General features: G+C 41.4%; 1 protein-coding gene across 5 annotated transcripts in view; it reads left to right on the forward strand.

The window, feature by feature from the left end:
- Positions 1-648: 648 nt before the first annotated feature.
- Positions 649-13,608, forward strand: part of eps8a (epidermal growth factor receptor pathway substrate 8a) — a 44,974-nt gene continuing 32,014 nt past the window's right edge. For all 5 annotated transcript variants that reach the window (XM_049028102.1, XM_049028109.1, XM_049028115.1 and 2 more), the window contains exon 1: positions 649-852. The gene's annotated coding sequence lies outside the window, so the exon portion shown is untranslated. The remainder of the gene's footprint in view (positions 853-13,608) is intronic.

A 13,608-nucleotide genomic window follows, 5' to 3' on the forward strand; every position in this document is an offset into this window, starting at 1 on the left:
TTCTGCTCTCTAGGGTTTATTCCATCCGTCTTTTCTTGCAGGCTTCCTCGATTTTAGATTCAAACTTTACATGCACAGAGGCCAGGACATGATTCAGCCCCGCAACCATGTGCATGTAGTCGGAAGTTTCTTTGCACAAATGCATGACCGAATTAATAAAATTATAAAATAATAAATTAAAATTGACTTTCAGATTAAACTCCTGAGCCTATGGGTACAAGGCAGGGAATAACCCATAAAGGGAGGGGGGTCAGCTCATCCTACGGGGAATTAGCTTCAGGGGGAAACCAGAATACCCAGAGGAAAATCCCCCAATGACATTGAGAGAACTCCATGTACATGGAACCATAGCAGACACTCGAACCCAGGTCCCAAAAGTTTGAAGCAACAGTGCTCTAACCACTGCATCACCATGCTGCCCTTCACTGGAAAACATATTTCAGCCATAATATCAGCCACTAATGCGTATGACTGTCATAAAAATCATATAGAACATGTTCTCATTTGTAACTGATCCAAATTAGTTCTTAATCGTTTACTCCTCAGGCAACATCGAGGTTAAATGATGCCGCTAGGGGGCGTGTGCATTTCATTGCCATTAATGGGTGAGGTGAGGCGGACCTTTGGAAGGAAAAAGCGTCACAAAATACTATCTGCAGAGGCGCGTCGGATTGTCACACCGCATGCAACTCATCCACACTTAGTGCACTTCCCGGCTACAGTCCCCTGTGGATTATGTAGATTACACCTGGGCTTTCACGTCACAATACGACCACCTTCACGCGAAAAAAAAACCCATACCATGCTATAGCACCTGCCAAGCAAAGCTCTAAAGTGTATTCGTATTCACCGGTAAGCGCTTTCTTTTATTTTTATTTTTCTATCTTTCTCTTGGTGGAGTGCATTTTACACAGCTATTTTACATAGCATTTATTTCTGTCAAAAATAATTCTATAACTTTTGGGTGTCATTAATATTACATACGGTAAAAGAATATTGTTGATAAATTTTAAAATCTAGTAGGTGCCGGGAGGTGACTTTTGCTAGGCGAATGAACCATTTAATTGCCTGGTTCACTTTGCATTTCATACTAGATTACATGGATGTGATCCGTGTGATATTAGTATTCTACGTAGCGTATTGTTGAATCTTAAGCTTACGGTCAATGTAAACCCTTCACAGTTTCATGTCAAAGATTAAAGGTACTGCAGTATTCGAATATATCATCAACAGGCAGGTCTGGGGGACTGACATTTACGGTAAATGAGTCGGGTTTCATGTCGGAGCCATTGGATATGTTTGCGGTGAGGAGCGGATAACACCGCACCTGTGTCGGCTTCGGGTACAGTAACGAAGGGGACCGGCGGGGCTCTGCTGCGTCTCCCCGCACATCCGAATCGACCGGGGACAGACGACAAATAGCGCAGTACAACAAGCAGATCATAACAACATAATAAATAACTGAAACATTAATTACAAAACACCCTGCTGGCAGATTTGATGTAACTGAAAAGCGCAGAGCTATCAGGATTTATGTGTGTGTGCGTGTACGTGTGCTGAAATTAGGTGGTATTAGAAGCCAGTTGAGGGGTGGGATTACGGTTTGATTAGGAAAAATGTCTGTTTAGAATAAAATATGTTCACGTAGCCTGTAAAGGCAGTTTTTGTTTACACACAAAAAAATATATAAACGCTTCCATTCGACTTTACTATGTAGCCGGTTTTGATGAATTGTATTGTATGCTGTTTGGTTTGTGTGCCAGTCATGAATATATAATTGATGTTGTTTAAACACACTTGAATGGACAATTAATATTAATTGTATTTCCCTTGCCGGTCATTATTTATTCATGCATTACGGGATAATCCTTGTTTGATTTTTGTACAAAAATATCTGATGTGACACCATCAGACATCATCCTATGTTGTAACCTGCTGAAGTTTATTCGTAAGTCATTGCTGTCTTTGGTCTCGTTTTTTGCGCAATACAGACCTACAGTATTAGTCGGCGACAGATTTTCTGGTTATGCTGGACGTGTCATAGTTCGTTTGGACTCCTCCAGTGTTTATGTTTTGTTTATTTTTTTTATCCTTAAGAGTTTTGTTCATGTGTCTTGAATTTCTGGGACCAAACTGTGTGATAGCTTAGTGTGACATGGGATCCTGTTTCCGTCTAGCAGCTGGTGCTCTTACCTGTGGCGTCCTGAGATCTTGCGGCTTTACTTCATGTCATTTTCCCCCAACGATGGAGAGAAAGAACAGATGAAACACACTGCAGCCACCTGCCATATTTGCTGCACTATTTGAACATGGTCAGTTAGCTACTGAAGCTGTATATATAGTGGACTTAATGCATAACTTCATACTTGTCCAGGAAAAAAAAAATGTATTGGAATAATGGATACATGAACGGGAGGTGGATGACACACATCTGAAAATTACCTTAGTTATGGTTTCTGGACAAAATTCTGTTCTTGAGTGAAGCTGGCGTTTGGAAAACGGCCAGAATACTTTGCCTTTATGATTTGCACTATTACAATATCGTAAATGTTAAAGTGGGATAATGATTGTACAATGATCAAATACAATAATATGTTTCCTCACTCAAATGTGTTAAATGAACTGGTATAGTCACTCTTGTGTAGCGTGGCTTATGTTGAGCGTGTCGGAGTGTCAGCCATGTAGTTTTCAGTGTGTTTTTGTTCTGGTCATTGGTTCCATAGCAACAGTGATGTCATCTGTGCTGTGTCCATGCCTATTGAAATGCCTTGCCCCAGGATAATAAGTCTGTCATCACAATACTTCAGAAATGTTCCTCAAAAGGATCAGCTAATCATCTTATTTTTTGCTGTGTGTAGTCTTGGTTGTTGTATTTTTTTCCCCATGCAAAACCATGCACGATCTGTATTAAACATATATAAGTCTGGGTAGATAAAATCTAGCATAGCTTCACTGTAATTGACTGTAATAACCTTTTTTCTGAATCTGGATTGGACAAAGGGCAAAGTGTCTTGATTGATAACTTATAAAATGTTTTTTTTTTTTTTATCAGTAAATGGATTTAGACATTTTCCGTGTTCCTAATGTTACCTACATGACTCTTATTTTGGTGCATAAGTTTGCTTTCTACCCATTTTCAGTTCTGATTGCACAAACAGGCTAACCCATTGACATGAAAAACGTTCTACACGTACAAGGAAATCCTCTTTGACCCATAGATGTCTTTGAGTTGATCATAAAGCTATGGGTATCCCATCAATAGACTTATTGCTTTGTGATTTTTTTTTTTTATGGGGGATGCGGTAGATTAGTACGTTGAAGAGCGGTGATTTGTTTCCAGCAGAAGAAAGTGCTCTCATCGGAGGATGTAAGGGTTACGCTTTATAATCTGTAACGGAGATCATATGAGTGAGGTAGTCATGTTCTGTAGACGAATGCCGGTTTGTAGATTGTAGTGTCACTGTACACAGAATGATGAGGGAAAATTAGCATAAATCTAAAATTCAAAGGTTATCCAAATGTGCTGCACTATATTTCCAGCTTTTTGTTAAATATTTGCTTTTACTTTACAATAGTTCATTCTTTAGGCATCTCTGATACTTCTGTGAATCCTGACTGCTTTTAGGAAGAGAGTGTGAACCTTTCATGTTCTTCTGTGGAATGATTCAATTCCAGAAGGGTTAAAGACTGCATCTGTGTGTATCCAGATGCTGTTAACAGAGGATGTCCTTGTGACCGCGACCCTTATGTGAAAGTTCTTTTGGCAAGGCTTCCTGCATTCTGCTGGAGTATTTTTGGATGTTCTCAGCAAAGCTCCTTTTAATGATATCGTGCTGAAACTTAACTCTGTTCTGTATTAGCACTTCTGATCGGCTGGTGGAAAAGAGCTCTATTCCCTACGAGAGATGTATTTCAAAGCATTTTTACTTCAGTCTTCTATACTGACTTCAATACTGGAAGCTAACTGGTTCACAGCTGCCATGTGGCTTGGCAGGTGCAAATCAGTGTTTGGTTTTACTGTCAGTCCTTGGGTTAAGAACGTTTGACTTACAGACAACCCGTACGTCTGAACAGACAGCCATAAAGACTATTAAATTAAAAATTCGGGTTTAATAAAATGGTTTATAAGGACGATCACGTGTTCACTTTCTGATGCTCATGAAAACATATAAAGGCTATTATATAAAAATTTCAGGTTAAATACAATGGTTCTTTATAACGTTTTCTCTCTAGGACCGGGTGATATTATATTGCATATGTTCAATAATCACCAGGGCTTCAGATGACAGGCAAAACATTTGGTCAAACACCATCTTTTCGGTATTGTACGGACATTTATTTACAATTTGTTAAGCAGATTCCCTGCCTCGTGCCCATTGCTTCCGGGATAGGCTCCGGACCCCCCGTGACCCAGTAGGATAAGCAGTTTGGAAAATGGATGGATGGATGGGTTAAGCAGATTAATAGTATGACTAAAATATTAATGAGGCACTTTATGATGCCCAAAAGTGAGTAAATCCTTATGTTTAATAAACATGTCAAACTTCAAAACATGTAAACTGCAGAAAGTCCTGCAACACCATCGACGTCTTTTACTTTATCTGCAAGATCTCCTCTTTTAAAAGATATCGTGGCTGCTGAGCTGTTCCTTTCTTCACTGACACTTCAGTGCAAATCGCACTAAAGTATACCAAACATAGTACATACCAAAACAGCATGATGTGGTGTGCTCTGCTAACCAAATTTAATGAAGATTACTGAATTGTGGGTGTCACAAAACGCATCTCATTAATATTTTAGCTGTACTACTAATCTGCTTACCAAATATAGGGCATAAATAAATGCCCGTATAGTATCGAAAAGCTGGCGTCCGGCCAAATTTTTTGACTTGCCTACAAATTTGACTGAAAGACAGACTTAAGGAACGGAACTTGTTCATAACCTGGGGACTGCCTATGTACTATAAAGGAAACTGCTAAGTGCATGTTAATCTACTATAAATATACCAGAATGAATTGAACATATTGTGATGGACTGGCATCCTGTCCAGGGTGTACCCAGGCCTGTTACAGGCTCCAGGACCCAAGTGATCCTGACCAGGATTAGCGGCTGTAAGTTGGAAAGGTGAATGAATCGATTTTGACACATATACTTTTGTAAGTGTGGTAAGGTAATCTGGTCACTCTTTTATTATAGACACTTCCTACATATAGCGAAATTTTGAGAACTGTGTGTGCCTTTACAGGTTACCTTTTCAATGAACATCCTCATCTGAATGTTTGCAGGGGGCTGGAAAACCTCTATAAAAAGTTAGGTTTAAGGCTTCAGGGACCAAGACTGAGGGGAAAACTGGAAAGGTTTTGTGAAATTATCCAGTAGAAGTGCCCGCCTCACACTTGCTGCGAATAACCTGCCTTTGACTTAGGGAGCTCAGGGTCTGAGGCTATGAAACCATGGCATTGATGCGATTCAGTAGCAGCTGCTGGCTAAAAACTGAAAGAGAAACTATGTAAGTAATATATTTTACAGTACTACAATGGTGATTTTTTTTTCCAAAGAAGAGAGGAACTGGCAATGACAATAGCATTTTAGTAATGAGTTATTTCAGAGTTAAAAAGTTTATCTTTAAGATTACTAGGAATGTGTGCTTATGCTGAATGAAATGAGGGACATTATACAAATGAAATGACAAGAACATAAAAGTATCTAGTTATTAATAGTCTTTTCTGTTAGCAGTTGCTTTCAGATGTAGATTTATTCCATTTATAAACAGAGATACTCTAAGGAGCGAAACGCCTTTTAAATTCAGAACAAAACTGATAAACTGACAGGCGGCCACCAACAGAGGTGACTTGATTTTGATTTTGAAAAGTCAAGGTTAGTAAGTAAAGCATTAAACATTTAGACTTATTGGTATAGTAACTTTCTGGAAATTAGTAATGTTACAAAATGAGTGCATGGCTTTGAGTTTGTTGCTATGGAAATGTTTTTTTCATTCAATTTCAGTATGATGTGAAAGGTGACCAGCATGGGAAGGTCAACTAGGCCCAGAGACAGAAGCATGTGTCTAAAGGAAGTTCAGAAAGATATTCTGGAATTATTTTGGGATGTTTCCCTCTTTAAGGGTAATGGAAAGGGGGGGGGTTCGTTGGCAGAGCAAATGGAGGAATGGAGGAAGTAAAAACATCGACAGAGCAGCCAAAACTGAGAGAAAGGCATCGGTAATAGACCAGTAGCGACACAACTCTGATCGCTATGTGATCAGAAGGGGAAATTGGGGGTGGTCTTCCTGTGCAGGGTCACTGGGATTGGAGAAATGAGAAACATTCATGTTCTCTTGGACACCAAGGAGGGGTAAACAAAAAGAAAAACAAAAAAGAATAAAGTATACAAATCCTTAACATCAACTGACACACTTTCCTGGGATAGACGAACAGTGACCCCCGTCCCCCACACCAGTGTTAATGAAACATATCAGCCCAGCGTCAATTTGTTTGATCCTGTGGATATAGCTCCTTCTTTTAATCTGTAGCTCTGATGTTTCCAGAGCTGGGTTCTGTACTCCTGGGATCTCCCACAGCGCACAATCATTGACTGATTTTCTTGCAAGCAGTTACTTCTTTGGAAAGCAGACGGCGCTTACAGATGAGGTGGGAATTAAAACAAAAAGCTAAAAATAATGCCGTTGAAAGTATCTGAAATTAATTAAAACAAACGTTGGATACTATGTTATAGTTTTTTAAATTAAGTTTATTATGGGGAGGCCTGGTGGGGCAGGTGTGTGGAGTTTACATGTTTTCCCCATGTCATTGTGTGGCTTCTTCTGGGTTAAAAAGCATGCTAAGTTGAATTAGACTTATAGTCCATAGTTGTTGCTCCATCTTGGCTTATTTCCTGCCTTGTGCCTGTTGTTTCTGGGATAGACTCCAGATCCCTGCAACCCTGCATATGACAAGTGAAAATGGATAGTAGTAGATTATAAAAGGCTATACATACTGTAGCACTCCATGGAAAGGCTTCCATGATATCCCATCAGACCCCATGATATCCCATCAGACCCCATGATATCCCATCAGACACCATGATATCCCATCAGACACCATGATATCCCATCAGACACCATGATATCCCATAAGACACCATGATATCCCATCAGACCCCATGATATCCCATCAGACACCATGATATCCCATCAGACACCATGATATCCCATCAGACACCATGATATCCCATAAGACACCATGATATCCCATAAGACACCATGATATCCCATCAGACACCATGATATCCCATAAGACACCATGATATCCCATCAGACCTCATGATATCCCATCAGACACCATGATATCCCATCAGACCCCATGATATCACATCAGACCCCATGATATCCCATAAGACACCAAAGTCCTAAATCATAAAAAATGGTTTATGCTTGCTGACACTTAATATACCGTGGCCACATCAACTGATTTATGTTTATGCTTATGTAATCGTTATATAATTAAATTAGAAACGTAATAATAATGAAACTGCAGCCTTCGAATATCAAATCAGCAATTATGTTGACTTTTTTTGCATGCTTTTTCATGTAACTCTAAACTCAATGTCACTGTTACGACTGTAATATTTGAAACACAAAATAATATAGTCATAACGGTGACGTTGAGCTTTATGTATTTTGCTAACGATGTATCTGCCATATTTGTTTTAATAAAGCCTTCACTTCAGTTAGTTACACTCCGACTGTTAAATTAAGGAGGAAATACAGCCAAGAGGGTAAGAAGCCTGTTTTTTGTGGAGCAGGTAGGTCAGCACCGATGGCTCTGAATTACGCCGCATGAGGGATGTACCCGAAACATCCCGTTTCTTAGCAGCTGTTCCTTATCCCTGTGCCGATTCCCATTTCCGTAATGGCCGTCCTGAAGCAGTCTGCCCCACCCCCTATTCATTTTAGTTCAGTCCACTCGCCGTCATTCACAACGTGAATCTGGTTGCTATCTGACTTCGTGAATCTGGTCGCTTAACTTTCTACCGCGCCAACAACTTGCAAGGAAACGTGCTGCTCGGTATCACCTGGTCAATACGTCACTCCTGCAGCACTCTGATTACAGACGATTCGCTGCCAAACCTGCCATTTCTCCTTGGGTGTGAGTTTAAGTCCATTCATCCTCCATGCGTTTACGCTAGTCAGGGTTGCCTTGGCATGAGCATGAGGGTTACCCTGGACGGGAGGTTAGTCCATGGCTGAGCATATACACATAGTGGGGAATTACAAGGGGCCTGTCAGCCTGGCTTTTGATCTGTAGGAGGAAACTCGCGTGTCACGGGGAGATCTGCTATCTTGTCAGCCGTGGTGGACAACTTTTCACTTCCTGTGGTGAAGCTCCCATTTTCGGGACACACTGAGGGTGGACTTTTTGGCAATGAATGTAGGAGAGGCAGTGAGGGACATCTTTTCATCCATTTTCCAAACCGCTTATCCTTCTGGGTCGCGGGGGGTCCGGAACCTATGGGCATGAGGCAGGGAACAACCACAGGGCACACTCACTCCTACGGGAAATTTAGTAACTCCAATCAGCCTCAGCATGTCTTTGGACTGTGGGGGGAAACCCGGAGGAAACCCCACGACGACATGGGGAGAAAATCCGCAAACTCTGCACACATGTAACCCAGGTGGGGGCTCAAACCCAGGTCCCAGAGGTGTAAGTCAAGTGTACTGCACCACCATGCTGCCCCCGAAATAAAGAATGTTTGTTTACTGCACTCTTGGGCCAGCTTGCTTTTTTGTAAAGGAGATGAAAGATTCCTATCTAACTTCCCAGAGGATATTACACCGGCACAGGTGTTTATGGGATATTCTCCATCCGAAAAGAACTTACTCTTAACGTCAGTGTAGGGTAGTGCTATAGAAAGCTAAACCTGAAAGGGAGTATGGGCTGTCTGAAACTGCGCTGAAAGGGTAACTGTGGGTGAACCTTCCGAGACCCTCTGTGCCCTTACTGGCAGACTGCCTGTGGTCTCTTCTTCTGCATCTGCTGTGCTGTGACAAAGGGAAAGTGTGTTAAATCCCGAATGTACCAGTGAAGGACAGGACAGTGACTTGTCCAGAATATGGGGTGTTGTATGTTCGGTAGTAAGGAGAGCGGATCTGTAACAGAGACACAGAAAGAACAAGGAAGTCCTCCTGACTGTTTTATGTAACTTTTTTCAGCTTTATGATAAACATGCTCATTGCTGTTCCATCACCCATGCAAACGGGAACCGAATGGTGTCCTCGTACGAGTTTTTCATTGCTGTTTGATATAGTGAAAATGCCTTATTTTTCTGTAGCAGAGAGGGGCTTGTCTGTTTCTCTGGTTTCCTTATTTAAATTAAAGTATTGAATTAGTACGATTGATGTAACATAATAGCCTAAAAGGCTAACAGCCATTTTAACAATGGTGATCTTTGTGTAAATAAGGTTGATAAAAGGAATAACTGCAACTGTCATTTGGAAAATTATTTGGAAATAGGTGGACAGATGGATGGTAATGAAATTGGTCATTGATGGATGGTAATAAAACTGCTTATCATCAGCAAAATGCAGCATTTCCATGCCTAGTGCTGTGCTTCATTGTATATGTGATTAATATGGCATAATGTTTCCCTGTCTTGGCTGGCTGTCTTCGGAGAAGCCCTTATGGAAACTGAATTGCATTATCGGTTTATTTGATCTGCCCCTTCATTAACTTTCAGCTGGTAATTTTCTGGAAGCTTAGTATGCCAAGCAGAGGGCTGGGTGGGGGGCACTCGTTCGCGAATTCACACATGCTGAGGGCAGTTTTGGGTTTCCAGCCTGCATGTGACTTACAGTAACTTGGCCTTTAGGTGGGACGGTGTAAGGGACACACCCATGCACATTCAGGGCTGCGTGAGGGGGGGGGGGGGGGGGGGGCTTACACCAAGCTGGTGAATCGTGCTTCTCGAACAATGAGGATGTGCTGTGTTCCTCACGTTTTGATTTAAATACGCAATTCCCAGAAGAGCTTCTGTGTGAAATTCATCCATCAACATGGATGGCCTTCGTAATGTGGTGATAATGCAGGAACCATCTTCAGATGATGTGACTGCATGGATGCTAACGGCTGCTCCCAAATGACCGCCTGTCCCCAGATGAATGGAACCCTTGAGACAGGATTAGATTTGTTTTCATGTCCGTGTCACCTGCCTGATTAGTCATATGTCCCTAGGAAACATTTTGTATGTGAAGAAGAAACTCACAGAATGTAGTGAATATACTCAGAATAAACCCTGTGTTTCTGGGCAAGGAACCATTTGTCATTTAACCCTAATGAAATATACATATATTTTAGCATGAAGGCTACAATGCAGGTCATGTACAGTTATTGTATTTGACTGATTCGGGTTTCTTCACTGTTTTAAAATTCATGTGTCGGTTCCCTAACCGTAAGACACAGAGTGAGATAATGATCCGTGACTGAGGTGCCATTTAAATTTCGTGGTGAAAAACAGATCCCAGATTTTTGCAGTTGCTGTTCATGTCATGTGATGACTTTGCCATCACGGAGACCTTTCCTACTGGGTCAGGATCAAAATTGTCCGGACAGCCAGAGCAGGGTCAAGCATGGTATGAGTGTGGTCATTCCCAGCATCCTGATGCGTGTGCTTGAGAAGACTGGTTTGGTTGTATCTGTTTAGGTCTGACCTCTGGGTTTGTTCTCATGAGATTACAGTAATTTAAGGACTTAACCCACGTCAAAACTACAACATGGTGATTATGAAAGTTCTCTCTTTATCCTGTTGAACATAAAAAACTAATTGTCTTTAGAAACTCAGGTGTTATTGAACAGGCCCTGTAACCAACGGAGGATGCAATTTGGTTATTTTTTTAAGTAAAATCTAAGAAACCTGAAGGAGTGCTCTAGCGAATCCACGTGGGAAATATTCTGTCAGTATCCTCTACCAGCCATCTCCTGACCGCACAGTAAAAGTTAACAGACTGTGCCTGATTTTATGGTGACATTTCCATTGCTTGCACTTGTCATATGGTCGCATTGTGTTTAATTAGCACTGAGGGTATAATGAAGATGGATGTCGAGATGAAGAGACTGACTCTGATTGTTGTGAGGTGTGCAGGGATATCAGTCCAGGTCAGGTGTGCAGAACTCCCGACAAAAGGCGTTCGGCTGGCTTTAGTTACATTTGGCTCCCGAATCGCACCTCAGTCACCAGGCGTAACAATGCCAGAGCAGATACTGTGTTTGCTTCAGCTGTGTAATTAAGTCGCCTGGATACTGAAGTCGATCCCTTACTCAGGGCTTCATGATTTAAGGACTCTTCTGTAAAAGTACTCAACTCAAATTCGAAGATTTTGTTAAGTCGCTGTTAAAGATGTTTTGATGGTGAAACTTTTGAATGTCAGTGAAGCACTTGCCATGTTTGACCGGTGTTTATGAAACGGGATCTATTTCTCGGAATTACAGTCGCACAGACAACATGTGGAATAATATTTTCAAGCAAAACCAGGGCTGCCAACTTTGGTCAGCTGGCTGGCGTGAGATTTTCAATTTGACTGCACTCGCATACAAATGCATGCACACATATGTAACAGTTTTATTACCTTGTAAATAGTCTCTATGGTTTGCAAACTACTCCAACGATGCTGATGTAACTAATTTTAGGTCTGTAATGGAATAACATAGATTTGCCGTAAGATTTTTGGTGTGAGCGTGAGAGTCTGAAAGCGTGAGTGTCACGCCAGACGCATCAGAGTTGCCAGCCCTGAAAAATAAATATTAGAAAATGTACAGCAGCTGTGTATGTATGGCTCAGTTTCATGGTATTTATGCTCTGAAAATCTTGGAAAAAAAAGAGGTTTCCAGTTTCCAGTTTGAGTCCCTAAAGGTATCCCTGCTTCTGTTCCTCTGAACAAGATGCTAAACTTGAACTTTTCAAGAAAACATCCAGCTGCATGAATAACGATAAACCCTTTTAAATTGACATTAAATGAAACAAAGTGTCAGCAAAAGCACTGAATGGAAAAGTGTGTTAACAGTGTGGCCCTCAGGATTAAGGGCTAACTGGCTGGGCCCTTTAAACTCTGACCCGTATGCTTGTCCTCACCTCTGCTGTGGGTGGACGTCTCACCGATGGACAGCCTAGCCCTGCATAAACAAACAGAGTCCTGCATCTTTGCCCTTTAATAACACTATAAAAATGGTAAATCCCATAATTAAAATGCATTATGTACCTTTGTCTGGGCAGGTTGTTTTCATAGTGATATGGAAAGAGGGATTACAGCTTGTAAATTTTAATTAAAAATGTCTTATGCTGGCTTCGGAAACTGTTGCCAAGGAAATGGAATTCCGTAAACATAAAATACTATTTTTCTACACCTGCCATCAAATTAACTAAATATTCTTATCATATTTTAGTTTTTTTTCTTCTCCTGGCTATGAATAGGTTTTTTTTAGGCTATGTGATTGATGTAATTCTCATGTATTACTGTTTGCTGTCAATCAGCGATGATTCAGGCTTTCTCATCATGTTCAGCTGTCCTTCATCTCAAACGGAGTGTTTGCAATGAGAGCGCTGCTTGCAGTTCAACCAAAAAACGCAAAAATATATGATGTTCAGAAGCTTTTGATGGCCAGTATAGAACACGAACACTCAAACTCATAATTTTTGCACGCCATGTATTACCACATTTGATTTATGACTCTTGGGACCGAGTTTTTCAACTGCAAGAAAATGGTGCTATAATTTGAAATGTTGAAATTATGACCTTCTTCAGAGTGGGCCGCCCGCTGTTTCTGTGTCATCTGTGGGAGTCAGTCCCCTGAAAGATTCTGGCTTGGCCTCCTCACACTGAAGGCCGTCGGGGGCAGAGAAGCATGAAACTGGTCACCTTTGTGACACGTCTGTCATGATGGGGTAGGTAAGTCAAGGACTTTGTGGCATCAGTACGCTGTCACGCTCAACTCGGATGGATTTCCAGAAATAGCTGGCATTCATTCTCATTTCTCTGTGGGGTTGTTTCCAAGGTTCTCTTTTAAACTCTTCATGTATTTCTTCATGTGTTCATTTTGATGAGAGTATGAACTGTAATTACCCCGATTCTCATTCGCCCGCAGTAAATTCCTGGGACGTGGTTGCGATGGTGTTTCCGGCAGAGATGTGTCTCGCGGTGCCAGTTGGGCTGGCCTGAGCCTCCGGGCACTGTGGGAAACCGGATGCGGGCAGAACGTTTACCCAGTGTGATGGCTGGTGCTTCACCCCGCAGAGCCTATGAATCTGCAGTGTGGGAAGTGCTTGTCTTTTTATACCAGTGAGATGCTGGACTCTGGGAGAAATTTGCTTTGTGATACAGGCAATGATAAACAATAATTCATCTTAATTACAATTTTGTGATACAAAATCACCCCCATGGGAATGTGCTGATGAATGTAAATCTGTCTTTGTGTGTGTGTGTCTGTGCTTGTATGTGTGTGTGTGTGTGTGTGTGTGTGTGTGTCCATGGGAGGTGCTGCATTTTGCAAGTATGAAGACTGGCATGTGCAGTGTGTTTATCTCCATGTAATGAATTTGAAGTGGAAAGCTAAGCTAATG

This window comes from Brienomyrus brachyistius, chromosome 1, assembly GCF_023856365.1.
Source record: "Brienomyrus brachyistius isolate T26 chromosome 1, BBRACH_0.4, whole genome shotgun sequence".
Taxonomy (NCBI): domain Eukaryota; kingdom Metazoa; phylum Chordata; class Actinopteri; order Osteoglossiformes; family Mormyridae; genus Brienomyrus; species Brienomyrus brachyistius.